Source organism: Fukomys damarensis, unplaced genomic scaffold, assembly GCF_012274545.1.
Source record: "Fukomys damarensis isolate Sample0158 unplaced genomic scaffold, DMR_v1.0_HiC HiC_scaffold_5, whole genome shotgun sequence".
NCBI classification, from domain to species: domain Eukaryota; kingdom Metazoa; phylum Chordata; class Mammalia; order Rodentia; family Bathyergidae; genus Fukomys; species Fukomys damarensis.
In genome coordinates this window covers 36,340,897-36,368,632 of record NW_022900917.1, presented here as the reverse complement: position 1 = coordinate 36,368,632, position 27,736 = coordinate 36,340,897, and the positions used below count along the sequence as shown (strand labels likewise).

Here is a 27,736-nt window from a genome sequence, read left to right as displayed (position 1 = left end):
TGATGTCTGCAGCTAATAGCAGTAGCAAAAATTGTAACTGCTCAAAGAGGCTGAGGAAGAGACTGTGCAAGCGTTTCCCTTCTGTGTTTTGTTCTATCTGGGCCCCCAGCTGGCGTGAGCCATCCAGATTCGGAGCAGGTCACCACATGCTAGTCATCTCTGGGGTCACACCCGGAGTGCGCTTTACCAACTGTCTAGGTTTCTCTCAGTCCATTGAAGTTGATGGACAAGATTCACCATCTCGGATGCACAGGTATCAACACTAGTGCAGCCACAGGAACCAGCACACACTGTGGATGAAAATATTTTTGATCAATCAATGTAGAAAACTTCATGGACACAATGATAAAGTTAAGAGTGGCACTGTGAACCCATAGTTCCGTTGCTAGCTATACCTCTGAGCAGGGCTGCTTCTCAGACTATCCAGGACAAAGGAAACTATTTTTTAAATTTCAAAATTTAAATAAAATATGACAAAGTGAAGTATTAGAAAAAGCAAATGGCTGGACGTAGTTGTTCATGCCTGTAATTCCTGAACTCTGGGAAGCTAAGGCAGGAGGAGTAAGTTTCAGCCTTGCCTGTAGCTCAGTGCAGACTGAGTGCATTCCATCCCTAGCACTTGCTCCCCTGAAGGAAATGTTTCAGTACGTGTCCACAAAGACTTTAAAATAAAGACATAGAGGCAAACTCACTTTAAATCATTAGATTCAATAGACACAATGTTGCTTTTTAATAAACACAACGAGAAGTAACATAGCAATCAGAAGAATGAATTAAAAAGCTGTACATTGAAAGTGTGATCATAAGCACTTAATAAAAAAAATTACACTTTTGATCATTCCACAATCACAATCAATTAAAACACCCCCAAAATGCTTTGCCTGAAATAGCAATTCTACATATAACATACATGTGGGACTAATTATGATAGTTAAAAATTTTAATATGAGAAATGATTTTGATTCCTTTTTTCCCTCTACTGAGGATTGAGCACAGGGCCTTCAAACTGAGCTACATCACCATGCTTCCTTATTTTTTTATTTTGAGACAGGGTCTTGCTAAGCCTCTAAAGTGATCAGACTGGACTTCAGCTTGTACTCCTTCTGCCTCAGCCTCCCAGAGTCCTGGAATTAGAGGCTTGATTCACAACGCCCAGCATGAGTTTGTTTCTTGCTTGTGTGATGTATCTAAGTTAGGTTGGGATGATGACTATATTACAAGGAACATTGCATATTTAAGTCATTTCTGTATTGTTTAAAACTAATGAATGTCACAGAGATACATTGAGAAGGATTGCAGCTCATCATGTAGAAACATGTTCATATTTAAGGAATTAGTTCCCTCAGATCTTCGCATTCTGATTCATACATGCAGGATCTTTCTTTCCTTTCTTTCTTTTTTTTTGTTTTTTGTTTTTTGTTTTTTGTTTTGGTCCTGGAGATTGAACTCTGGCCCTTGTGCTTGCAAGGCAGGTGGCAGAATCACTGAGTCAAATCCCTGGCTAGGATCTTGCTTAATTTTCCCATTTTCATTTGTCTCTTCAGCAGCAATCTTGATTCTTGATATTTCACATTTGTTATTTAGGTTAGCTTTACGTGAATATTAACTTTGTTCAGAATTGCTTCCCTATGCCACTCTAATAACCCTAACACTAGTTCAGGTATTCTCTGCACTTTGTACCCCTCCCCAGTATCCTCTCAACTCAGACTGAGGATACGTAGGCTATAACAATGAATTTATTAGACACTTGGATTAGACATTATCTTCTTCCTTCCTTCACCTTCAGTGTGGCTTTTATATTCATTTATACTCCATATCAGTTCACAGAGGCCTTTGTCACTCCCTTGTGCAGCTGCGTGGTATTCCACAAGAGTATGTCTCATAGTGTGTTCAAGAAACTCCCTATGCTTGGCTATTTGCTCTGTTTTGTTTGGAACCCAAAGTACTGCATGCTGGGAAAGCACTGTACCACTAAGCTACATCTCAGCCCTCTTGATTGACTGATTGATTTGTTTATTCTTGTGACAAGCACCGAAACTCCAGGCTAATGTTTTCAAGTGATAAATAATCTTAATATGAATGTCATTGTATGCACATATGTATTACTGTTGGAAGTGTATTTTCAGAAAAATTTATAGTAGGATTAAAGTGTCTCAAGGGTAATCATATTTATTTTTAGCTTTTATATAAACTATAATAGTACATAAGATCCTAATGATATAATGGACAATGTGAAATAGGAAGAAAAGGGCTAAAGGTGTAGGGAAAGTGGGAAGGGTAGGGGAAAGGTAATAAGGCGAAAGAAAGAAAATATGAGAAAATGAAAAAATGGAAATGAAGTGTTTGTAAAGGGGTAGGGTAGGAGGGGTGAAGGGAGGGCAGGGACAAGAGGACAAAACGAGAACCAAGACCTGTCATGTAAAGGTACAAGATCCCAATAATGAATGTAACTGTACTGTATACCTAAAATGTACCAATAAACTCAATGAAGAAAAAAATAAAATAAAACAGCCATTTAATATTTAAAAATTTACTTTCAACCCTCTGTCAATGATTTGCTATAGTGTATAAATAATTTAAATTATTTTCCATGGATTTCTAGCAGGTCTGTTTTGTTTTTGTTTGCTTGTGTTTGAGACAGGGTCTCACTATTTGGTTGAGACTGACCGGGAGCTCACTATGTAGCCCAGGCTGGTCTCGAACTCACAGCGATCCTCTTGCCTCAGCCCCCCAAGTGCTGGGATTACAGACGTGCGCCACCACACCTGGCTAGCAGGTCTATTTTTTGATGACAACTAAATCTGAAGCACTCATTCAAACTCTTAAAACTCAGTGATAATCTTTTGCCATGTACAAGGTTTTCTTCACTCATAGCACTTTTAAAGCTTCTCTTTTTGGGTGTATGTGTGTACTGGGGATTGAGCCAATAGATTTCACATGGAGCTGCATTCTTGGCCCTTTTGTTTTGTTCTTTGTTTTGAGAAAGGATCTTGCTAAATCTCTAAGTTTCCCTGGTTGGGTTCAAACTTGATATCTTTTTGCCTCAGCCTTCCAGAATTCTAGGGTTACAGGTGTGGGCCGTCACATCTGACTCATTTTTAAAAATCTGACATCGCAAAATGGTAATAAGAGCATTACCTATTCCAAAGATAAAGACAAGAAAGTCTGGAAGTATCAACTGAATCTTTACATAATTGGTATCATAATGATTTAATAAATGATGAAGATATTCATAATTCATGGCTATGATTGCCTAGATCCAACAATCTCTATAGAAAATTTTCTTTTATCAAAAATTGTGTCTCCACATGAAATAGGGATCTTTTTAAAAATAACAAGCTTACATGCCAACTCATAAGGAATGTAATCTTTGATGTAGAATGATATTCTTTAAATATTCCAGTTTTTACTACATCACTGACATTTTTTGTTTTCCATGGCAAGGCATTCTCAGTGGATAAATTGGAATGTTGGTTTATTTTATGTGAGCTCTTCCTCATTTGGATCACTCTTCCAGAGTGTTTGCTTGTCATGCAGCTGTGCCATCGGAACATGCTTGCTAGGAAACTTAAAGTCCCAACCATAGTTTTGTCAGTGTAGCCCATAAAAGTTTGCAAATGCTTAACTGGTTGTGTTTGTTATCAATAAAGTTGAGAAATTATTTCTTTATAACACCAATATATGCAGTTTACACATATGTTAAAAGAGTTGCTGAGTTAGTCATACATTTCCTTTATCAAGTCTCTAGCATCATTTGTCCTCTCTTTATATTTAATTGCTATGAAGTAATGAGCTGTGTTGCTATTGAAAAGTGTGATTTACTGCAGATATTACCGTCAGTTCTAAGCATCTTCTTTTGGTTCAGGCTTTCACCAGTCTCTCAGAATTCTCTTTGAGCTTTTTAGTCTTAGCAATACAGAATACTTTTTAAAAAGTTTCTGAGGTTTTAATGTTTAAAAGAAAATATTGAACATTCCTAGTTTCATACCTTGTCAATAATTATTGCTAAAAATACTAACTAAAAAATATGAGAGAGTATTCATCATAAAACTTAATGGATACAAGGTTTTCATTTATTTGAAGTTATTCTTTTTCATTACAACTACTACAGCTGAAAAGGTATGTCTATATGCACAAACAACCAAACCCATAAAATAGTTAAGTTTATATAACTATCAATAAATGAGGCATTAAAAGAATACAGATTTTATTTTCTGAATTTAGTTAATCAATTAAAATTATAAATTTAAAAGTAGGCTTAGTTACAAAAAACTATATATATAAGCAAAGTTATATGTATTTGTTAAGTACAACATGATGTTTTGAAGTATGTATACCTTGTAGATGAATATATTATCTCATGATATTATTTTATGGAGATAACACTTAACATTCTTTTCATTTTTCAAAGCAATACATTTTCATTAAATATAATCACCATACTGTATATAGAATTTTATTCCAATGGGAAAACAACTATGTAGATTTATAAAAATATAAATGACTCACATTTTATTTGGTTTTTGGATTGCAGTTGAAAATATAATCTTAAAAATACCACATGATCTTAGTACACATGTATACTGTGTTTTCTGGCTTTTAAATATTTTTATTGTGGTAAGAAACTTACCATGAGTTCTACCCTATAACAAGTTTTAAGTGCACACTATTATCCAATTAACTATAGGCACAATTTATATATAAATCATGAGACTAGTTTTTGTCATGTTGTGGCTTCCCGCATGATTTTACACCATCACACCAGTGAAGGCCTTTCAAATGATAGAGCTAATGGTTTCTGTAGTTGGACATTGAAGCAAAGCAAAATTACTGGTAAAGCTTTTAAATGCTTCCTCTCTGATTTTATATTTAATCCATGATATACTTATAATACTTCCCAAAATGACTTATGCTGCTATGTGCACCTAAAATATGCACCCAAATACTTGCAGCAGCACTATTTATAAAAGCAAAACTTGGAACTATCCCAAATGTACATTGGTAGTAGAATGGATAGACAGTCTGTTTTTGTCTATTCATGTGATAATTTACTATAAATCAGAAGAAATAAAGTGTCCCTCTATATGCCAACATAGATCAAGCTCACAAACACAATATTCAATAAGAAAGTCAAGTCAAAGTATATTGCAGTAATATTTAATGACACAAGTGAAATAAGTAAAATATAGATGTAAATAAAACTAAAAGAAACGTAAGGAGTTATTATCATAAGATAGTAATTAAATCCAGGAGTGATGATTTGCCTAAGGGAATATATCCAGGGCCTTTCAAAATTATTGTTCCTATTTCATAAATTGCATACACAGAATATAGATATTTGTTTCAATTTTTCTTTTTTTTTTTTGAGACAGGGTCTCACTATGGTTCAGACTGCTCTGGCTGGTCTCAAACTCACATCGATCCTCCTGCCTCAGCCTCCCAAGTGCTGGGATTACAGGCATGCTCCACCATGCCTGGGTTATTTCAATATTATTGTTAAATTGAAAAGATAGTGTATTACAGTTTTAGCCACATCATGTGTTTCATAATAAAATTATTAAATTATAAATATACAAGACTAAAAAATCAAATTTAAAAAAGAATTATAAAAATACTTGAATAGGCTGGGTGTGGTGATGCATGCCTACAATTCCACAGAGGCTGAGGCTGGAGGATCACCATAAATTTGAGGCCAGTTTGAGCTATATAGTGAGTCCAAGGGCAGCCTGAACTAGAGTAAGACTCTATCTCAAAACAACAACACCAATAGCAACAACTACAACAACAACTTAAATAAACAGATTTCTACCTGGGGAGATTTAGAATTATAAAGCTGTGAGTTCATATAAATGTACAAATATATTTGACCTGATTTGAATGAAAAATGATACAACAAAATTTAAAAGTGTATATCCATAAGTGTTTTCTAAAATCCACAAAAAATACGAAGCTGCTATATTATAGTGAGGTTCAGCATAGGCATTTGATCATGATGAGATAAAATCTGATTTTTAAGAATTTCTGGGTTAGAAGTTATAGTGAAATGCCCATATTCAGCGAGATGTCCAGTCCCATTGTACAACTAATGTTCAAATGACCATGACCAGAGAATCATGAAAGATAGCAGAAATAAGCTACAGTCGATTCTTCTTTATTACTGCTTGATCTGAATGTTTGTGCTTTTGTCAAATCCATATGTTAAAATGTTATTATAATACACATACACATAAGGAGAAACTTTGCAAAAAGTGCTGCTGGATACTGTTTGGAAAATTCATTTAAGACAAAATTATTAATAAAATGTAATGAAGATTAAAATAAAAGGAAAACAACCTGGTTTAGGATATGGAAAACTTTCCCAACATATATAGGATCAATGCAAAAATTATGAGGAATTAATAATAGAGTTGAGGAAAGATGTTTTTAAACTATATAGGAATAAATCACAAGTATACAAATCAAACAACAACCTGTGAACATTATTTCCCATGAATATTACTTACATAGGTTTAAATCCTTAACAAACAAAAGACTTGATAAAGTAAGAAAAACAAGATTTTCCAACCTTGCTGAAAATGACAAATTCAAAGAGCATAAAAACTCAGTTTTTTTTTTTTTGGTACCGGGGTTCGAAATCAGGGTCTTGTGCTTGTGAGGCAGGTGGCAGAACCACTGAGCTAAATCCCTGGCCCATCAGCTTTCTTGTATTATTCTGGATTAAACTGGTGTCCCCAACAGCCTGAATGAGGTATTTAAATAAAATAGTTAATTTCTTGTCAGATACCTCCACATCTCTAGTATAGATGGGATCACATTTTTTTTCACAGACCACTCAGGAGCTCAAGTTCTTTCTATGTTTTTGTTTTCTTTTTTGGAGTAGTACTGGGGATCACTCAGGACCTTGTGCTTGCAAGGTAGGAGGCAGAACCACTCTACTAAATCCCCAGCCCTATTTTACCATTTCTTAGGACAGTAATTGGCAATATATATATATTTTTTTTTCTGTATAGCGTCAGTTAGTAAGCATTAGGGTCTGGGAACCATTGCAGGATTTCTGTTGCAATTGTTCAACTCTTAATGTAGAATGAAAGCAGCTGTAGAAAAATGGACATGGCTACTTTCCAATTAAAATTTTATTTTAATTGACAAGCAAAAATCATATATATTTATAGTATACAACATGGTGTTTTTGCATATGTCTACAATGTGGAATGGCTATATAAGCCATTTAACATATGTATTCATTATCTTATACTTTTTTGATAAAATCTCTGTCATCAGTTTTGAAGTACACATCACATTTGTTTAACTGCAGTCATGATATACTAGAGATTTTGAACTTATTTCTCCCGTCTAACTGCAATTTTCTGTTCTATGGCTAACATCTCTATAGTCCCCCCAAATCCTCACCTCTGATAACCATCATTTAACTTTGTTTCTACAAGTTTGACTTTACATAAAAGAGACATATTGTGGTACTTGCCTCTCTGTGACTGGGTTATTTCACTGAAGATAATGTTCTTTGGGTTCCGCCACATTGTTCTAAATAATGGGATTTCTCTTTTTGCTAAGGATGAATATCATTCCATTGTATATATGTGCACCTCCTACTCTTTGTCTATTTATTGGTTGGCAGATATTTAGGTTGATTCCATACCTGGACATTGTGAATAATCATGCAGTAGTGACTGGAGTGTGTTTATCACTTCATTGTACTGATTTCAGTTACTGTGAATTTTGAATATATATATCCAGAAGGAGGATTGTTGCATTGTATGGCAGTTCTATTTTTGAGGATTTTCCACAATGTTTTCTATAGTAGCTAACTAATTTACCTTCCCATCATAGTGTGCAGGGGTTTCTGTTCTCTGCACATCCCTCTTCTTGATAATAGCCATTCTGACAGGCATGAGGTGATATTATATTGAAATTATAATTTGTATTTCTGTAATGGTTAGTGATGCTGAACATTTTTTTCATACCTTTTCTAACCACTTACATGTCTCCTTTTGACAAATGATTATTCAAATACTTTGTTAATTTTTTTTTTTTTTTATACTGGGGATTGAATTTGGGACCTTGAGCTTACGTGACAGGAGGCAGAACCACTGAGCTAAGTCCCCAGCCCATTCTTTGTTCATTTTAAAGTCAAGTTATTTGTTTTCTTACAGTTGAGATGTTTACTTTTCTTATACCATTTTTCTATCGTCTATCGTTCCTTAACAAATGTACAGTTTAAAAACATGTTCTCTCTTCTGTAAGTTGTCTTTTTTTTTTTTTTTTTTTTTTTTGTACTGGGGATTGAGCTCCGATCCTTGTATTAGGGAAATAAGCAGCAGAACCACTGAGCTAAATCCCTGGCCGATGTAAGTTGTCTTTTTACTTGGTTATTTCCTTTAATGTATAGAATCTTTTTAGTTTCATGTCATCTCATTTGTCTATCTTTGCCTTTTATTGCCTGTGTATTTGGAGTCATTTTAGAAAAATCATTTCCCAGATCAATGGCATAGAGTTTTCCCTGTGTACTTATAGTAGTCATATAGTTTTGGTCTTATTTTTAAGTCTTTATCCTATGTTGAGTTGATTTTTGTATATGGTATAAGATAAGGGTATAATTTCATTCTTTTATATGTCAATAACTGTCTTTTCCAGGACTGTTTATTGAAGAAACTGTATTTTCCCTATTATATGTTCCTGGCATCTTTGTCAGAAATCAACTAACCAGAAATGAATGGTTTTATATCTAGACTCTATTCTGTTTCTTTCTTGTATGTGTCTGTTTTTGTTATGCTCACATCATACTGTTTTGATCACTATAACTTTGGATTAGAGTTTAAAATCAAAGCTTTATCAGTCAGCTTTATCATTGCTGGACACAATACCTGACCCCGACAACTTAAAGGAGATGTTTAATTTGGCTCACAATTTCATTCTGTGGTCAGCTGGCACATCATGCTGGAAGGGCTTAGCCAAGCAAAGTGCTTAGTTCATTGTGCAGGGAAACAGAGGACGAGGAAGAGAAGAATGCATCAGCAGAAGCAGTGGGGGGACCAGCCATACACCCAAGACAACATCTCCCTGACCCAGCCAGACAAACCTAGAAGCATGTTCTTCCAATGGCTGGAACAGATTCCAAAGCCAGTCAAGTTGAAACTCCATCCTGACCAACACAGAGTAAGATGGTTTCAGCTTGCTAGCCCTTCTTCCCTCCCTGCCTTTCTCCCTTTCTTTCTTGTTTCCTTTCTCCTCTGCCTTCCCTTTCTCCCTCTTCTTCTTCCCCCTTCCCCCTCTTTCTTTCTTTTGATATTGGCTTACTATATAGCTCAGTGTGGCCTTGAACTTGCGATAGTCCTGCTTCACTGACCCTTCCAAGAGCTGAGATTACAAGTATGCACTGCCACGCTCAAGTCAGGTTTGTTCTTTTTATAATAAAACTTTGTAGATAAGCAGGCAGTCTTGTAGGCTTATGACTTTTGTTGTCTGAAATTTTGTTGTTCTGTTGGTTTGATCATAGCCACAGACATAGTCCAGCTTTCAGGAAGGGGAGAACATGTAGGAAATCATGCACAATATCTGAAGACCCACGTACATAACTGTCAAACATCATGTTTGATCACATGAATCACACGAACACTTAGGTACATGGCTTCACTCAGATGGAAAGGTATCAAGTTAAGACCAAATAACTTTATAATTTTATAAAAATGATATAAATATTTCCAAAGAACAATAATAAATACCCAGTGTTAGGATTATTCCATTATCAGGGACTGTAGCAATAACATTTACAATTACAAATGATCCTTGTAATATCAATATATGTCTACCAACACCATGATAAGCAATTAATATATTTTATTTTCTTTATCCCTAACACAATCCCAAGTGTTGGGTACATTTATTGATGTTACTTTCTAAATGAATATTTTAGTTTTAAAGAGTTTAAAGACTTAGGCATAAGCCAGGCATGGTGGCGCATGCCTATAATGCCAGCAATGAAGCTGAGGCAGGAGGATAACAAGTTCAAGACCCTGTATCAAAATGAAAAAAGAGGGCTGGAGCTGTATCTTAATGTAAAAGGCCTGAGTTCAATTTCTAGTACTGGAAAATAATTAAAATAAGACTTAGGCATGCAATTATTAAGTGTTTGAGTGACCGTTCCATCCAGCCAATCCTGAAAGCCTGTGCACTTCACCCACGGATAGTGAAAATAAGAACACTATAGGGACAATGTATCTTCTTGCTTCTTCCTTTCAGCGAGGGACTTTTGAAGGCACGCCCTATTGTCACTAATTCTGGTTGCCTGGTTTATAAGAAGCCTTCAATATTTATAGTTAGAACAAATTGATGGAGAAATAAGTGATTATATAAGTTTAATTTTAAGAGATAAAGTAGGGTTTCAACATCACCCCACACAGTGGCAGTATCCTTAGGCCTTCTCAATGTCAACATTTTATTCCCTACACCCAGTTCTTCTAATATCTGTATTCAGATTCCTGTTTCAGGACTGTTGGTTTATATCACTGTTGTTTCTGGTGAGAAGGAGAATAAAAATAATTCAGTCTTCCTGGGATTAGGTCCAAGTCAGCTTTCATTGTGGGCAAGTTGCTTTGTATCTCTAATCTTTATATGTTTTGCTTGGTTTCATAAAATGAGAAAATACTGTATATATTATATGTCAAATGGAGTTGATGTTAAGGGTTTAATGTGTTTCTCCTCCAATGTCTATGTTGAAACCCTAATTTCCAATTTAATGGGGTTTGGAAATAAAGTCTTCAGAAGGAAAGAAGGATTAAATTATTATAGGGCCCTAAAGACATAGTGACCTTATAAAAAAAGAAATAGAATAGGAAGATTCCTGTCCCTCTCTTTCTCTCTCTCTCTCTTGCTTCCCTCAACACACACACACACACACACACACACACACACACACACACACACACCCACCACCACCACCACCACCACAACTAGAAAAAGACCATTTGAAGACTCAGTGAAAGCACAATATCTTCAAACTATGTAAAGATCCTCTGCTGCAGCCCAAACCTGCCAGTACCTTGATCTTACTTCCTAGCTTTTGGAATCAAGAGAAATAAATGTTATGTTGTTTAAGTCACACAGCCAATAGTATTTTGTTATAGCAGCTGGAATGACTAAGATAAATAGTACTGAAAGTTTAATAAGATACCCATAAACCAGTTAGTGCATTTCCTAGTATTTCATAAGAACTCAACACATTTGATTCTTATTAACCTTATCAATGATGCAAGTGACAGGTATTTACTACTAGCAAGCAACACAGTGGCCACTTGTTACTGTCCTACCTCATCTCTAGCTGCTTTCCCTGTTGCTGTCCATTCATATTGTCCTACCTGAAGTTTCCAGAAGACCCAGAGGTTGTCCTTGCCTCAGTATTGTACTGACTGCTCTCTCTGCAGAAGCTCTCTTCTCAGATATTTGCAGGCCTCTTATTAAATGTCAGTTTTAGGGAGGTACTTTCTAATCAATCTGTCAAAAATAGCCCCAATCATGCCATGGCCTCACCTTGCTTCCTTTTTTTTTTTTTTTCATTTCTCTTCGTATCCCCTGGCATTTCGATATATAAATTTAATTACTTTTGTAGTCCCCTCCTCGATGTTGAGTGTGAGATCCATGTGCACAGGGACTGTCTCCAGTGCTGAGAAGAGTACCAGGTCTATAGCATCGTTAAATATATCTCTCAACTGACTGAATGAAGAGATGTATGTAGGAAAATGGAGCTATTAAAAATTGAAGTACCTGGAGACGTGTGAGTGCATGTATACACTATGAGTATTAGCAATTTGGAGGGAATGGTTGCCATTCATACATGAAAACTGAGATACAGATCTTACTTCACTCTGTCCCTATTGCTCCTGCACCCACCCATTTTGTGTAAATAAAATGTTCCTTGCGAGTATATATATGCCACTAAATCCTGAACAAATAACATCTTTAAAATTAAGTTTATCATCCCTCAAAATGATAAGATGCTAGGATTTTGTACCGGCTTGCTAAGAAATGAATACCAAAGTGCCGCATTCTTTTTGAGAACACAGAATGTAGTGTTGAAACATAAAACTTGTGAAGCTTTTTAAAAAACAGTACTATATTCCACATTGATATGTTGCAACTGAGGAGAAGTTATACAATTTGTTTGTAATTACATTGTTTTAGACAGGAAGTGATTAATAATTGAAGGTTCCTAAATGTTCTTACCTTTAGTTATACACATACCCAACAATGATAATCAATATCGAGAGTAATGTACATGTTATATGTGCTCCAGAGAACAATTAAATCAATTGCTACAACCTAGTGTCTTTAGAAGGCATGGTAATAGAGAACTGTGACTTTCTGAATAATTCAAGTTAAAGTAAAGCAAAATAAAATGTTCAAGTAATTTTAAAAACTTTATCTGCTGCTAACATTCATCCTTCTGAGTTTAGTTTATTTTGCAGACATGTGCATATTACTAATGTAGTAAAATAGCTCTAAAACAACTCATGAAAGTATTTTTTTAAAAAGCCTATTTTCCAACAGAATGATAAAATGATTGAAACAAACAAACAAAATGTACTATGAATGTAGTTTCTTCTATAAGTTACTTTTGCTATTTTAAAAACCAGCAGTTGCAGCATTTTCCATAGTTCTGTATGAAGACTGATTTGATCCCATCTTTTTTCTAAAAAGCAAAACAAAACAAGTCATACAAACAGAAAAATCAAACTAAATCAAAACATAAAGGCCTGAATTGAATAAAGTAATAATTCTACTGAATTGCATGTTCTATATAAAAACTAGTTACACACCATGAATAATTGTCAAGTCATTATGAGAGTCATAAAGTGAACTGCTTATCTGAGCTTAGTTGGGGATTTTTTGCTCAGAAATCCACAGAATGTTGTAAACCTGTCCAGCATTTATCTAGAGGTCTCATTTTCTACATATCTGAAATCATGTTCCGTACATAAAATGTTAATTGAATCATTCAAAATTCAACATATTTATGTTATTCCTGAAGAAATCTAGGGAATAATAGAAGATCAATCTCAAATGCATTAGGTAACTACCAAGAATAAAAATAAACTTATTTAAAGTGGTCTCAGGCCACATTTTTAGAGGTTTGTGCTTTCATTGAAAAAGAAAAGGGACTTTAAAAAAATAATATGTCAGGTACCTAAATCAGCAAATGTTTGCAATATTCCCATAATTATCTTCTTGAGATTTATTATATGTCAGGCCTTAGGACACCTTTCAAATATTTTTATTGTTGTTTGTTCATATCTGAGGATTTGAGCTTTACTCTTCATGGAGATTGTTGTCAAAAAGAGGAAAAAAAAATAGCAAAAAGATACTCAGAGGGTTTTTAAAGTGCTTTGTTTTCACAAAGGAGCAGGGGTGAAATTTCCACAATTTCCCTTCCAACGAAAAGAACAAATGAAGAAAACCTTTCTGACTTTGACCATTCCAAAAACAGTCTCCTCTGTAGTATAAGCTTCTGGGAGACAAGAATTGTGTTTTCTTAATTCCTTGCTTCTTAAATGCTTGGTTCACGTGGTGCACTTACCAAACTGAACTGACACGCTGGTGGGAAGAAGCAATAACACCTACTTCCAGGTTGGTGTTCAGGGGCAGAGTTCATATTGCTTCACCGCTGTAACTGGGTCAAAGTTAAGGTACAATTTCCGTGTCATGTGTTTTCTAAATAGAAAGTGAAAACTAAAGAGAATAATAATAATCCTTCTTGTATTATTGTATTTTTCTAATAATTTTCTTCTTTATATCTTAACTACTATCTAATGGGCATAATATTAAGGAAAACATTTTGATTTTTCTGTAAGTATGTGCTTTTTAAAGGGATAATCCTGTTCTTTGTCTCTAACGGCAAAGATTATGAAATAAGCTCTTGTAATTGAAAAAATAATAAAAGCATTAAAAATACAACATTAAGCCTGGTGGGGTGGTGCAGGCCTGTAATCTCCACTATTCAGTGGGTTTAAGGCAGGAAGATCAGACACATAAGTTTAAATATCACATTTAATGATTTCTATGAGAAACCTGAAGTACTACTAGAGAGCAAAATAACAGATAATAGGAAGTAGGGAGACAATGGGAATAAGAGATGGAGAGAGGAGGGAGGGAATGAAGGGAAAGAGGATTTTAAAAAGAGAATCAAAGAAAAAATGGAAATAAAGCTTCTCCAAATGGAAAGGAAATAAGAGTTGCATGGAGAAGGGATGGATGGGAGGGCAAGGGGACAAAAGAAAAAGAAAAGCATTGAGATGTTATGTGCATGTCCAAACTCCTCATGGTAAACGTAATGATTATGTACTGCAAACACGTAATATTACACAAATTTTTAAAGAGCATGTTTCAGGCTACTTAGGGGACTAGTGAGACTCTGTCTCAAAAAAAAGAAAAATATGCCAGTATAATCGAATATGTAAGCAAACCCGGGGGTTTGATTTCCCCATACCAAATTAAAAAAATATATATAATCTTAGGCACTAAAACATTTTTCCTCACTTGGTATTCATTCACATACAGTTGTGCTTACACTCTTTCCACATAGTGAAAAAAAAATCTTATTTCACACTTCGAGGCTAAGTAGAATTTTATAGAGATTTGATTCTTATTCTATAGGAAAGAACTTTCTACTACGTAAGTAACACACATATCAATTTGAATAAAGTGCGGGCTAAATAATGACAAAACAGGTCCCAAAGCCATATGACTGCATCCCATTCAGTATGATATTCACCAAGCGACATGGGTTCTTAGAGAGGAAAGATCACTGCAAGAATGCATGCAGAACTTTAAATGTATACCTGCATTTCTCTCATGATGTAGAAAAATTGTCTAGCTTCTCTGTGCTAAACAAGTATATAAAATATGATCAGGAAAGCAGTAGGGTAATTGATATGCTGGATGAAAGGATTCTAGAAAATAAAAGACTTATTTTAGCCTTGGTTTCATATGCAGCTTGTGAGTGGTGTTTACAAATGATCTGTGTCCTTTGGCCTTGTTAGAATATAGGAGTCAGTTCTGCTAGGTTTTCATGTGAAATGCAGGAACTGTGTGTGTGTGTGTGTGTTTGTGTGTTTTCATTTTGGAAATATCTGTTTCCACTGGCATTTGATCATACACATATTTATCCATACCTCCCACCATTGTCTTGCTGTGACCCAGACACTAATGGTCCCATAATAGCACAATGGTAGCCATCTAGGAAACCTCCCTGTTGGCTCCATGTCCAAAACGTTTTTCAAATAGCATAGATTGTGTCTAAAAATAATTCACATACTGACACACACACACACAGAAAACCATATGCTGTGAAGGACAGTTGCACAATAAATCATCATTTCTCCTAGTCTTATAGTTTTTAGAGTGATCATGGCTTTCCACAAGAATTTGCCTCATTTTGAGGCCTCATAGATACTATTTAACTCATGCTACTGTATGCTCATATGATCACGTAAGTAGAAAGCTATGTGATTATGTGTAACTCATGTTCATGTGATCCTGTATATAGCAAGCTTATGTTAACAAATAGCTTTTGAAGGAAAAAAAAAACTTTCAATACCGGGTGTACAGAGTTCCTAACAATGACTAGTAGCAAGGCGGTTTGTAAGCATTAGTACTTGTTCTCTGTATGCCTAATGAATGAAGATAGTAGCTATCCCTGCACTGCAAAGAGATACAAAGTTAGTTCTATTTTGAGTTTATTCATTTCTAGTGACATGAAAATACTTATTTCTTTTAATTCACTTTATCATTTACTCTATTAGATAAAAGCCATAGCAAAGCTTGAAAAAAAATGTAAAAGCCAATGTTAACGTCTCAAACCAGCTGAAGGTACTCAAAAGACAATAAGGGTAAAATTCCATTATTCATACATCAAGTGGGATTTTTAAAAAATCCCATAGCCTTTCCAACTAAAATGATGAATGCTGTTCTGATTCTAATTGACAAGTGTTATATATAAAAGAGTTCTTGCCTTCACTCTTACTGAAACTGTGGGGATTTCCAATGATAGGACAATATTATGTGGGTGGAAACTTCTCAGAAGAATAGAGAACTTATCAGTATTTACTTAGGTTCTATTACATTCACAGCCATAAAAGCAACTACACTCATAAATTTATAGTCAGTCAAGGATATTGCTTCTTCCCCAAAGAGGCTAGATATTAAAGGAGAGGAGTGAATGAGCTAAATCATGAAGTGGTTTCAATATTGGAACAGTTACCCACTTCATATTTCAACTTGTAGCCAATATGTTAGGAAGAATCATGAGCTAACTAACTTTGTGGGTTTGGGAGCAAAAAATAATCCTTTTCCTTTATTTCTTACCAATTTTTTTTTCTATAATTAGTACTTTATAATAATATCTACCTTTTAATGATTTCTGAGTGCAGTTTAATGATCACCACATATGTATGGTAGATGTGTTTATGATTTGAAGCTTGCAGATAAAGAAACAATCATAGAAGTTAAGAATTTTGCTCCACATCACAGAGCAGAAATAAGATTTAAGCTTGGGTTCTTCCACTTCTGAAATCGATTTTGTATTAGTTTCCTATATCTGCTGAAACACATTATCACAAACTGAGTGTGCTTTGAAACCACACAATTTTTTATATTATAGTTATGGAGGTTAGAGTCCAAGCGGGGAGGGCTCTTTGGGCTAAAATCAAGGTGTCAGCAGGGCTGCATTCCTCTGGGGTCTCTAGGAAAGAACACTTTTCCTTGCCTTTTTCTTTTTCTATTTTGGTACCGGGGATTGAACTCAGGTCTTTGCTCTTGCAAGGCAGGCGGCGGAACCACTGAGCTAAATCCAGGCCCTTTGACCCTTCCTTGCCTTTTTCTATTTCCTGAATCTTTCTCCATTTTTCCATCCCTTTCTTTGTCTTTCAAATAAACAAGCCTACATTCCAACATTTGTTATCATTAGACAGGGTCTTCCTGAGTTGCTAAATTGCCCAGACTGCTCTGGGCCTTGATTGCTTAGGTTATAGATGTGCTGGCTCAGGATTTTTTTGTACCAGGGATTGAACTTGGAACAGTGCATTTGTGAGGGAGGCAGCAGAACCACTGAGCCAAATGCTTGGCCCCATTTTTATATAACAGTATTCTTCCGCATACTATTTTCTATTTTCCCTCCTCTGATGTTATTCAATGCCTGCTTTGTTTACTCTTTTCCTATAGTACTGCTTGAATTCAGGCAATTGAATTAATCTATTAGCCTGATGAATTTTTTTCACATTCCATTTTAAGTAATTATTTTTAAAAACACAACTGTATTGTTTTGCTAGCATTAGTGTACTACTAGTCATTTTATTGTATGACTGAAATTTTAAAAATGTCCTCTTTTTTCATTGTTCACACAGATGAATGGATTTTGTTTTGACAGATGCTGTCCACTCACATAACAGACTTCGATCATTTTCATTATCCCTATAATGCCCTCGCCTGCTCTCTCCCTTAGTGTCACCCTTTGGGGGATGGTTTTAGGGTTTATATTTTTCTATATCCATTGCCTGCATTTACATACCCTCCTCCTCTCTCTTATTCTCGTCTTATCTAATAATAGTTTACCTTTTACTTTTTTTTTTAGAGTCTAAATTTTAGGGAGAACCTGTGGTATTTGTCTTTCTCAGCTTGGCTTGCTTTGCACAGTGCGATGGTTTCCATGGCCATCCATTTTCTTGCAGATGGCACAATTTTGTTCTTGTGGCTGAATCATGCTCCACTTTGCATATATACTGCATTTTCTTACTCGTCTATTGATGGGCATCTAGGCCAGTTCCATATCTCAGTTGTTTTAATAACTAGTCATTTTACAAAAAACTGACTCTTGCATCAGCTTTTTAAAAGTCATTGAAAAAAATCAGACTCACTTTACAGAAAGCTGTGACATAAAGAACCATCTCTGTATTGTGCTTCTTCCCTGGGATCCCTCTCCCAGGCAACTGTTACCTTGTATAATTCTCAATCACATGCTTGGACACTTAGAAATAACGTCACTGATTCCTGAGGTGAAACTTGATGCTCTGTTTTACTTATCTACCCCTTTCCTTGCCCCACCTTTCAATATTTGGCATTTGTATTTTAAGTTTCGTTCTTCCATTGATTACTTTTAAAATTTAAAGTAATGTAGTAGAAGTTTATTTCTTTAAACAACAGTATCTATATGCTTCACTTTCTAAGTCACACCTTTTTTTTTTTGGTACTGAGGATCAAACTCTGGTCCTTGTGCTTGCAAGGCAGGTGGTGGAACCACTGAGCTAAATCCCCAGCTCTAAGTCACACTTATTTCCTCAACTTTTCTTTTCTTCTATGCCTTGCTTTTGATCAGCTTAAAGTTTGCTTCTATTTACAGTTTTTCTGTATAACAACTACCAATTTTTAAAAATACATTGTTATTTCATTCTCTCTTAATTTCCTTTTGTTGTTAATGATAACTGCTTTTTTGTTCAACATTTTTCTGAGTTTTTTTCTCAAATTATGTATGCTATCCTAATAATCAACCCAGTTTTATTGGATTTACCTTATTCATTCAATTTATTGTGCTGAACCAGTTGGATGAACTTTACCTTGAGTGACATTCTTTCTGTGAACATACTCTTGCTCTCTTTGATTCTGCTTGACGTTGTTGGAATTTTTTTCTTGCAGTGTGTGTGTGTGTGTGTGTGTGTGTGTGTGTGTGTGTGTAGGAAGAAATGTAGTTTTTCTTCCACTGACCAAGCTCAAATGCTAGGTGTGCATGCGTATGAGACAGTGTTTGCTTCTTTAGGTCCTGTTTATTTTATAGATACAGGAATTTTTGTATTTATACTGTTAATTATATATTTATATTAGAACATAAGTTAATTTAGGTGTATTCACATCTTTCTTTGTACATTGCCTGTGAAGAATTTCAGAGTGGCAGATAGAGCTATATATTTATACGGGAAATTTTCTATATTTTGTGCATATGGACTCTCATATTACTCACGCACTTATTTTAGTATATGCCATATTCTTCTTGTATATCTTTATAAACAATGTATATCTTTATAAACGTTTATCAAGCATGACTACTATTGGCTGAGATGGTCATTCATAGCTGAACTTAGCACTGCAGATGAAGATAGCTCCACCTTCCTTTCCAGTGCAGCTGGGCAGGGTCCTGTGCCCAACTCAGGATTCTCTATTTCCTTCTACTTCAGGCAGGTACATTTCATATCTCACTCATTCCAGCTTAACAGGACCAGCCTTGCCCTACATTTTCATTGAAATAGACCTTTTCTAGAATGTTCTTCCTTATTTTCTTGACTTAACATGAATTCCAGCTCTGCAAGAAACTCACATATTTCTCTAAGACAGTTTCTTTACTAAAGCATGCTTTTGTGTATTCAAGAAATGTATCAGTGGTTCCAGCGCCTGCCTTGCAAGCAGAAGGACCCAAGTTCAATCCCCAGTACAAGAAAAAAAAAAAAAAAAAAAGAAATGTATGAGTGCTTACTATGTGCCGCACATTTTACCAAAATATTCTTCCCCTCAACCATCCTTCAGCTGTGCTTCATTTTACTGGATGGCCACATCTGGAGCCTGTTAATATCCAGCATGCACTGGGTCTTCTCTGAATTTTTTTTTTCACTTTTTTGGTAGTACTGGGTATTAGATCCAGGGCCTTCATTGAATGTTATCCTCAGCCCTTTTATTTACTTAGTTTTTTGAGACAGGGTCTTGTTAAGTAATTAAGTTGTCTATTGTCCCTACTTTTTTTTTTTTTTGGTACCAGGGATCGGACTCAGGTCCTTGCACTTGTGAGGCAGACAGAGGAAGCACTGAGCTAAATCCCCAGCCCATTCATTAAGTTGTCTAATAAGTTGTCCATGTTGGTCCTGAATTTCCAATCCTTCTGCCTCAGCATCCTAGAGTGCTGGCATTACAGGCATGTATTACTATGCCTGGCTTGAAGTTGGGTATAAGGAAGCAACACATTGAGATCACAATTTCTTTCAATCTTCATTTTTTTTCTTTTCTTTTACACACCAGAAGTCATTCACAGATCAGTTTCAACAGATACATTGCTGTGCATTTTAAAAAGAAAACTTTTGAGTCCCAACCCAGGCCAGCAAATCTTTCTTACTGCTGTAGACTTGGTGGGATCAGCATTAGTAGCAAATGGTTTAGAATCTAGATGATTTGTTGTCACATTTAATTTTAAGAACCACTGCTATAGGTTAATTCCTTTTGTTATCATAAATGATGTCATATATATATATAGATAGCCACATATATGATAAGTATATCTTTTCCTGTTGTGAATTATGTGTTTTGGCTAGGTGCTGTAGGGGAAATGATAGTTGAAGAGGAATAGCATTTTAATATTCAATTCTCTTGTACTCTTTCCTGCATTTAATTTTATATTATACTATAGATTCTCCTATCATTTATCTATCACTATGGCTATTTCTTTTGAGTCTTTCTCTTTGGCTTCTAATCTATCAGATAAATACTGCCCCTGCTAGGGATCCTTTGTTCTTTGCCCTTTTTTCAAGATTTAAAGTTCTGCAGAGATGACAAGAATTTCTCAAGAACTGTGCTTCCGTACATTTTATGAACTTTCACGAATATAAAATTGATTTGAAGAATTTCATTGCAACAGGTATTTGGACAATCCTTGCTTTTCACTTTTTTCCCTGTGTAATTTATTTCTGTATAGTTTCTTCCTAATACGGCAGCCTTATCACCTTCCTATAATCTAGAAAGGAATTTAAGATGAGTTGATCATGACTTTATAGGAAAATCACAGTCATTAAAAAAAAAAACTTTATTGTGAAAAAATTATATCAGTCAGCTGTTGCTATAATAATGCTGTATTTTAAAAAAGAAACATTTCAGGGTCTTACTGTGTTTTATTTTTTAGAGTCACAATGTTTTGATTCAGTTGATTTGGAATAGGCTGTTTGGGATCAAAGTTATATTGCAGACTTCGGATGGGGTTTCAGGTCTGAGGTGGAAACACCGGCGATCTTATTTGCTGCAGAGGGCAAACCAGCCCGTGCAAGTAATTACCTCATATTCACTAGCGTTCCTTTTGTCAGAGCAGTTTCGAGTGTAGAGGCATGGGGAAGTGGAGTCCACCCGTGGCAGGAGGTACTATAACGTGACACAGCACAGGGTGTGGTACATAATCCTAGCACAAGGAAGTGAATAATTGGAACAATAATCCAAGCTATATTAGAAGGAAAGTATGTGAATACAGGTGTGAATATTCTTGGTTCACATTGTTTTTTGTTTGTTTTGCCACAATCAGAAACTTCCTCAAACTTTTTTTAAAAAAGAGTTTCACCTGGTAAATGAATGAGGTTATTTATTCACTTATTTATGCTTTATTGTAAGTTACCTGATCATAATAGTGGTGTAAAACAGAAGGGAAAAGACCATCGTCTTTCTTCTGCCAGACCCCTAGATATTCCACAAGCAGCTGATTCTCAATATGCATCAGTCATTTTACTGATTCTCTGTTTACCCCAAACCTGTTGCCCCTTAAACTTCTCATCATCAAGTCTCCCTGAATTATCTTCCTTTATTTTATTTTTATTTTTTTTTGGTACCGGGGATCAAACTCCCGTCCTTGCGCTTCAGAGGCAGGCAGCGGGCCGAACCACTGAGCTAAATCCCCATCCCTATCCTCCTTTAATTTTGTCTTTCCCATCCTTACATATAGTTAGTGAACATAGACTGTTGGTTCTAACTAAACATTACAAATCTCTTCACGGTTAGAGGCTTCGACTGCTGAGTTCTGGCTTTCTGTTGACGACAGAATAAAATTCAAATATCTTTAGATGGCATCTAAAACCTTTTCCAGTGTGGCCCATTGTTTTCTCTCTTCGGGGGCCGCCAGCTTCTGTCTTCCTTTCCCACAACTCCGTTACATGATATGCTCATGCATAGTTTGCTCCTTACTATCTTTGATGTTGCCCAGTGTCGTCTTCTCCTGTAAATTTCAGTTCATCTTCTAAAGCCCAGATCAACTGTAACCTTTGCTTTTGGGCGTTTTGTGACTCTCATCCAGTCAGTGGACTTCTCTTGGGGTGTTTTGCACAACAAACCCTAGAAAAATATATTTCTCCTGGTCATAGAGACCGGGGATGTAGCTCAGTGCCGTAGAGTGCCTGTCTAGGAAGTGTGAAACCTGGGATGGCTGCCTAGTGCCAAAAAAAAGTTACTTCATTGCTTCTTTATTTTCGATTATAAAACTATTAAAAGATATTTGAAAATTCAGATGATACTTAAGACAAAAGAAAATGTCGGTAGTAATGAGTTTTCCTTTGCTTATGAGAATATAGTCAATATTTTGGTACTATGTATTTTTATTTGGAAGGTAAGATCATTTCATTCAATAATAAACTGTGTATAATCATTCAATTATATTCTATTGTAAAAGTTAATTTAACTATTTCTTTTCCACTTTAGGTCATGCACGAGCATTGTTTTCTCAGTTTACATCCTGTTTGCAATGCCTGGCAAAAGGGAATCTTTTAATTAATAGATTTGTGAATTGGGTAAAATGGGAATATATTTCTAAATTCAAAATAATTTAGTGAACCTAGAAAGTATAATTATAGTCAATAGAAATTACAAAATAGGTAATGTTTTACTGAAACCAGGGAATATTGTTATATTAAATGTAATTTTCTTAATCCTGGTACTGTGTCAAGGTGATGATTATAATTCTATATTAATCTTGTTCCCTACTCTTTCAACCTTTGGAATTTATTCACTGTACAGAATCCAGTCACGTAAGGCTTTAAATTTTGATCAAATAATGATGCAGCCTTTTCACTGGAAAGAAATACAAAGGGTTAATTCATTCTAATCTATTTTTTCTTTTTATCCTTCTTTTAAAGATATGTAACTTCTTTGTCTGATCTCCTTATGGTCCTTGTCACAACTGCAAAGCTTTTAATCACTCATAACATTCAGTGACTTACAGCACTGCTGAAACCTTAATAATGTTCATGTTTGTTTGGATGATATTCCTGATAAAATTCTGACAGTCTCTCAGTATAATGGGGAGACGATCAAAATAAAAAATGCTTTAAGAGTTCAGGTAGTGGAGCACACTATTATTTTTCACATCATGCAAGGATATTAAAATACAGACTTTCACACTTTTGATAGAGTTTGTGATGAAATCCAAGAAAAATTGAAAATTTGAATTATTCTACTGCCTGTAGTGACTGTATATCATGAACAGAAGGCAAGTATATGTAGCTTGATACTCTTGTATCACAACCTCAAAGTGTCAGGTTGTCCTCCTCTTATATTACTTTCTGTAGGCTGGCTAAGCAATTAATTCCTGACAGAGTGTTTTATATTTTCAGTTACCCCATGGAATTTTGCAAAAACAGAAAATGTCATTGTCATTGATCCCTATTTGCATAATTAATAAATAACACCTTATATTGATAGTGTTTCATATTTTCAAGGTGCTTTCCAATAAATTATCTCATTTAACCCAATAGCCCTCTGAAGTATTAACAGTGGACTCTTATAATTCTCCCACCTGTCTCATAACTTTTGCCTCCTTCCCTCTCATCATTTCCTCATTTCTCTTTCTTTCTTTTAAAGTAGGCAGTTTGGTGTGGTGGAAACAGCACAGTACATGAATTCAGGTATTTAATTCCATCCTTGCCTTATTGATGCTTTGACATTGGAGAGGTAAATTTCATTCCTCTGAACCTTGGCTTCTTAATATGAATAATGATAAAATTTGTTCCCCCAAAGTTGTGAGGATTAAGTCAGGACAATAAGGGAGCAATGAAAGGTTAGCTTCTTTGAAGGGCAGTTTGGGAAAATGGAAGGAGAGCAGACCTTGGACTCACTGCTTTGTAATTATAGCCCTCAAGCAAGTCATCTAACCTTTTGGGGTTTTATTTTCTTTTGTGTAAGACGGGAGTGATGCTTATCTTGCAGAGCTGCTGAAAGCATAGTTCTTTATATGTAGCATTGTTCTCCAAAAGCATTTTCTATTCTATTCTCCCCGTTCCTCTCTTCCTGCTCGGCCTCTTTTCTTTTTTCTTTCTTTTCTTCTTCCCATCTCCAATTTGGGTGGCAGTGAAGGTGGGAAACATGACTGGAGAATTGTGGGATTTAATAATTTAAAAAGTGTTTAACATTAAAATTGTTTCCTTCAAAAAATATATATAGGCTTCATTTGAGGCATTCTGAGAGAAGACCCCTTCCTGCCATATTTTGGAAATTGCACTGAAAACTGAAAATTTTGCACAGTAGAATTTGAAAATTGCTCACATAGCCCATGTTCTAATTTTACAGATGAAGGAACTGAGTTTCAGAGAAATTGAGTGACTTGCCTGCCTGAGCTTGTGAAGCTGGTAAGTAGAAAGCTAAGACTAGAGCACAGTTTTTTTTTGCCTTTATTCTATGGGTTCCCTTATTAAGTAAAGGTACAGAATGCAAATGTAGATAAAAAAGAGTCCTCTGTTTAGGCAGAGTAGAGTCTGTGTGAATGGAGTGAACATAATGAGGAAATGGCAAAATAGCAGGATAAATCCATGAATTGAATATAACAAGTACATTTAAAGGAGCTTAGATGGCTTTCCTTTTAGAGGAAAGGACACTTTAAACTCCATGAAGACAGGGACTTGTTTTCTCTACTCATGATCATTGCATTCGTAGTACACAGAGTACTGCCTGACTCCCAGGATGAAGCTAAAAACTGCTTCTGAATTAAGTGAGTGAAGGCTAAATGAAATATATAATTGAACTAGTTTAGAAAAAGGGAGAATATTTAGAAAATCTAAATAAGAGTGTGTAAACTGTAGGATGCTCTCCATCCCAGACAAGGAAATAAATTCTGTGGACAGCGATTTATATATAAAAGTCCAGAATGTCATTATGTCATGAAAATTGGTGAGGTTTATATGAAACACAGATAGAAAACATAAATGCAGAAATATGCTTATGTATACATTTGGTATAAATTTTAGCTAATTTTTAATTCATTAGTCATGGGTAATTGATAAATTGAAATGGAATTGGGGAGATCAGATAGAGAACTACACAAAAATCTGTTCAGGATAAAGAAATTATGGCTTTGACTTTTGGCAACTGGTAGAGAAAACCAGTATCTTAGGCATAGGTAGGACTGAATGAAACTAAAAAATGTGAGTGGAAGAAAGTTTTGGGTAAGGTAGAGAGGAAGTGAGACTCTTTGGGGTCTGCCAGGAATAGCCCATATGGGATTCTAGACATAAACTAGAAATGAATCAAAGAAAGGCATCAAAATCTTAAAGAGATTAGATTGAAAGGAAGATTCCTTTCCTCTTAAAATCTACTGATTAAAAGGACAAGGGATAGCAAAACTACTGGGTGTAAGTAAAAGAAACTCAAATAAAGACAGTTAATAGACAAATATTTCAGTTGAAGACAGGCTGAAACAGCACATTTAATCAGTGTTGTAACATGAGCCAACTATATTTTGTCATTGGCATTTTTAAGTCTGCAAAAATACATTGCTTTCTAAAATACAGATTCTTTACCCTGATTTGTTTAATATATTGTTATATGATTTTTTTTTCTGGTAATGGTGTTTGAACCCAGGGCTTTTACACAGAGCTACATCCTCAGCCCTTTTTGAGTCAGGGTCTTCCTACATTGCTCGGGCTAGGCTCAGACTTGGGATCCTTCTGCCTCAATCTCCTAAAGTACTGGCATTACAAGCTTGCTCCACCATTCTATGTCATTATTGTTATTTGAGAAAGTCTAAAACTAAACTTTTCTCTCTTTTTTTTTTCTTACTGGGGATTGAACTTGGGCCCTTGTGCTTGTAGGTTAACCACTGAGCTAAATCCCTGGCCAAGTCTAAAACTTTGACTATCCTCCATATTTTGTTTAATTACAAAGTTAGAAATAAAGTTGTAGATTGGATGAAAATATTGCATTTCATGTCCTTATTTTATTTCAAATGAATTAAATAATGATGAAATACTTTCAGAAAGCTTGAAATCTAATTACAAAGGATTGAAATATGTCCACCTAAGTTGAACTTTTCTTTTCGGCATGAGGTTGACCTGATGTTCAGAAGAAATTCAGAAGTCAAGAATTTTTTAAAAAATTAAAAATAAAACAAAACAGTAAGATACATAAAAATACATAACTAATTAAAAAATTAAACTAAATTATACCTCTCTGTTTTCTATTAAAGCACGCATATGACAGCAGGCATGATAGATGTTCCGTGAATACATGTATGTGTCAGTTTACACCACAACTAAGAGAGAGAAAACCTTATGTGTGTGACCTTATGTGTGTTTGTGTGTCCATGCATGTTCAGTGAGACGCTGTCTCTAGGCATGGCCAGGTACAAAGGTTCATCATTTAAGTCTCAGAACTAAATAAACATGTGAATTTATGATTATTTTATTGAGCTTTCTTATTTTATGACCCACTAATGGCTCATGGATCAGTTATATTGATGAGTTCTCAAAACCTACAGCTTCCATGAGTTTATTTATTTATTCATTTGTTGTTTTTATTTTAAAGTACCATGAAGAAAATGCTTAGTTCCAAGTCTTATATTTCACTTACAATAAACCACAGAAGTACATTTTTTATTATAGAGAAGGAATTTAAAATAGACGTTGCATATATCTACCTAGCAATTTATATGTTCTTTTCTAGTTTTCAATTTGTAATACAAATTGAACTTCTAAGTTTGAGTATTTGACTTGTTATCAATTATTCACTATTGTATATGTTTCATTTTGCACTTTACAAGCTGAACTTATTGAAAAAATTACCTGGCTATGTCCTTAGCATTTGTGATGAGGTAATATAATTCAAGCGTAGTTTTAAAAATTTGTCTTTGTTTTGTTTCTGCATAAACTGTAGGTTGTCATGTTGTATCTTACTGAGAGTTTAGATGCTAGGATTAGGGCTGTAGCTTTAGTGGAAGAGCTCTTGCCTGGCACGTGCAAGGCTATGAGTTCCATCCGAGCACAAGAAAACAAACAAAAAAGTAAGCAAATGGTAGACATTCTCTTTCACATAACTGTGGGAATTTCTATGAAAAAAGCTTATGTCCCAAAGAAAGAGGGGCTCCATGAAGCTATGACTCTGTTTCATCTTCCCAAATTTCCAACCACATGAGTCCAGTCATTCCCTCTAGGGCCAGGTGAATCAGGAAGTAGAGAAAGGTGAGGAGAAGACTCATTTCCTCAGGAAGGAACACCATCCTTGAGGAACCAGCGCTCCCCCACCACACATTACTATTTCTGCTATTCACAGGTAGATTTTATTTGAAGACAAAAGTTTTGTTTAGTCGGATGTGGGTGATGGTGCGTACCTGTGATCCCAGGTGCTTGAGAGACGGGGTGGAAGGATCACTGGAGCTCAGAAGTTCAGGCCAGGCTGGGTAACAAATAAATATTTTTGTTAATGTAGTAGTTGCTAATCTGACTTATTTATTTGTGCTTAAAGTAGAAGTAATGAGTATTTAGCATTAGAAGTAATTAGCCTTCTTCAAAATTCTTTTTCTATGAACATCTTGTCAATTTTACTTGATTGGATTTTTGCGGAGTTTGTAGGAGTGAAATGGGAGCATTTGCCAGTCTTGTTTCAAGAATTTTAAGTATTAAAAATATTCTGATATTAAAAAGGAAACTATTTGAATATATATATATTTATATATATATAT

The 27,736-nt window shown here is 35.1% G+C and overlaps 1 protein-coding gene across 1 annotated transcript in view; it reads left to right on the top strand.

Annotated features, from left to right (window-relative positions):
• Nucleotides 1–27,736, top strand: part of Hnf4g (hepatocyte nuclear factor 4 gamma) — a 131,447-nt gene that overhangs the window by 26,190 nt on the left and 77,521 nt on the right. Inside the window, exon 2 of the mRNA XM_010611262.3 lies at nt 24,355–24,413. The gene's annotated coding sequence lies outside the window, so the exon portion shown is untranslated. The remainder of the gene's footprint in view (nt 1–24,354; nt 24,414–27,736) is intronic.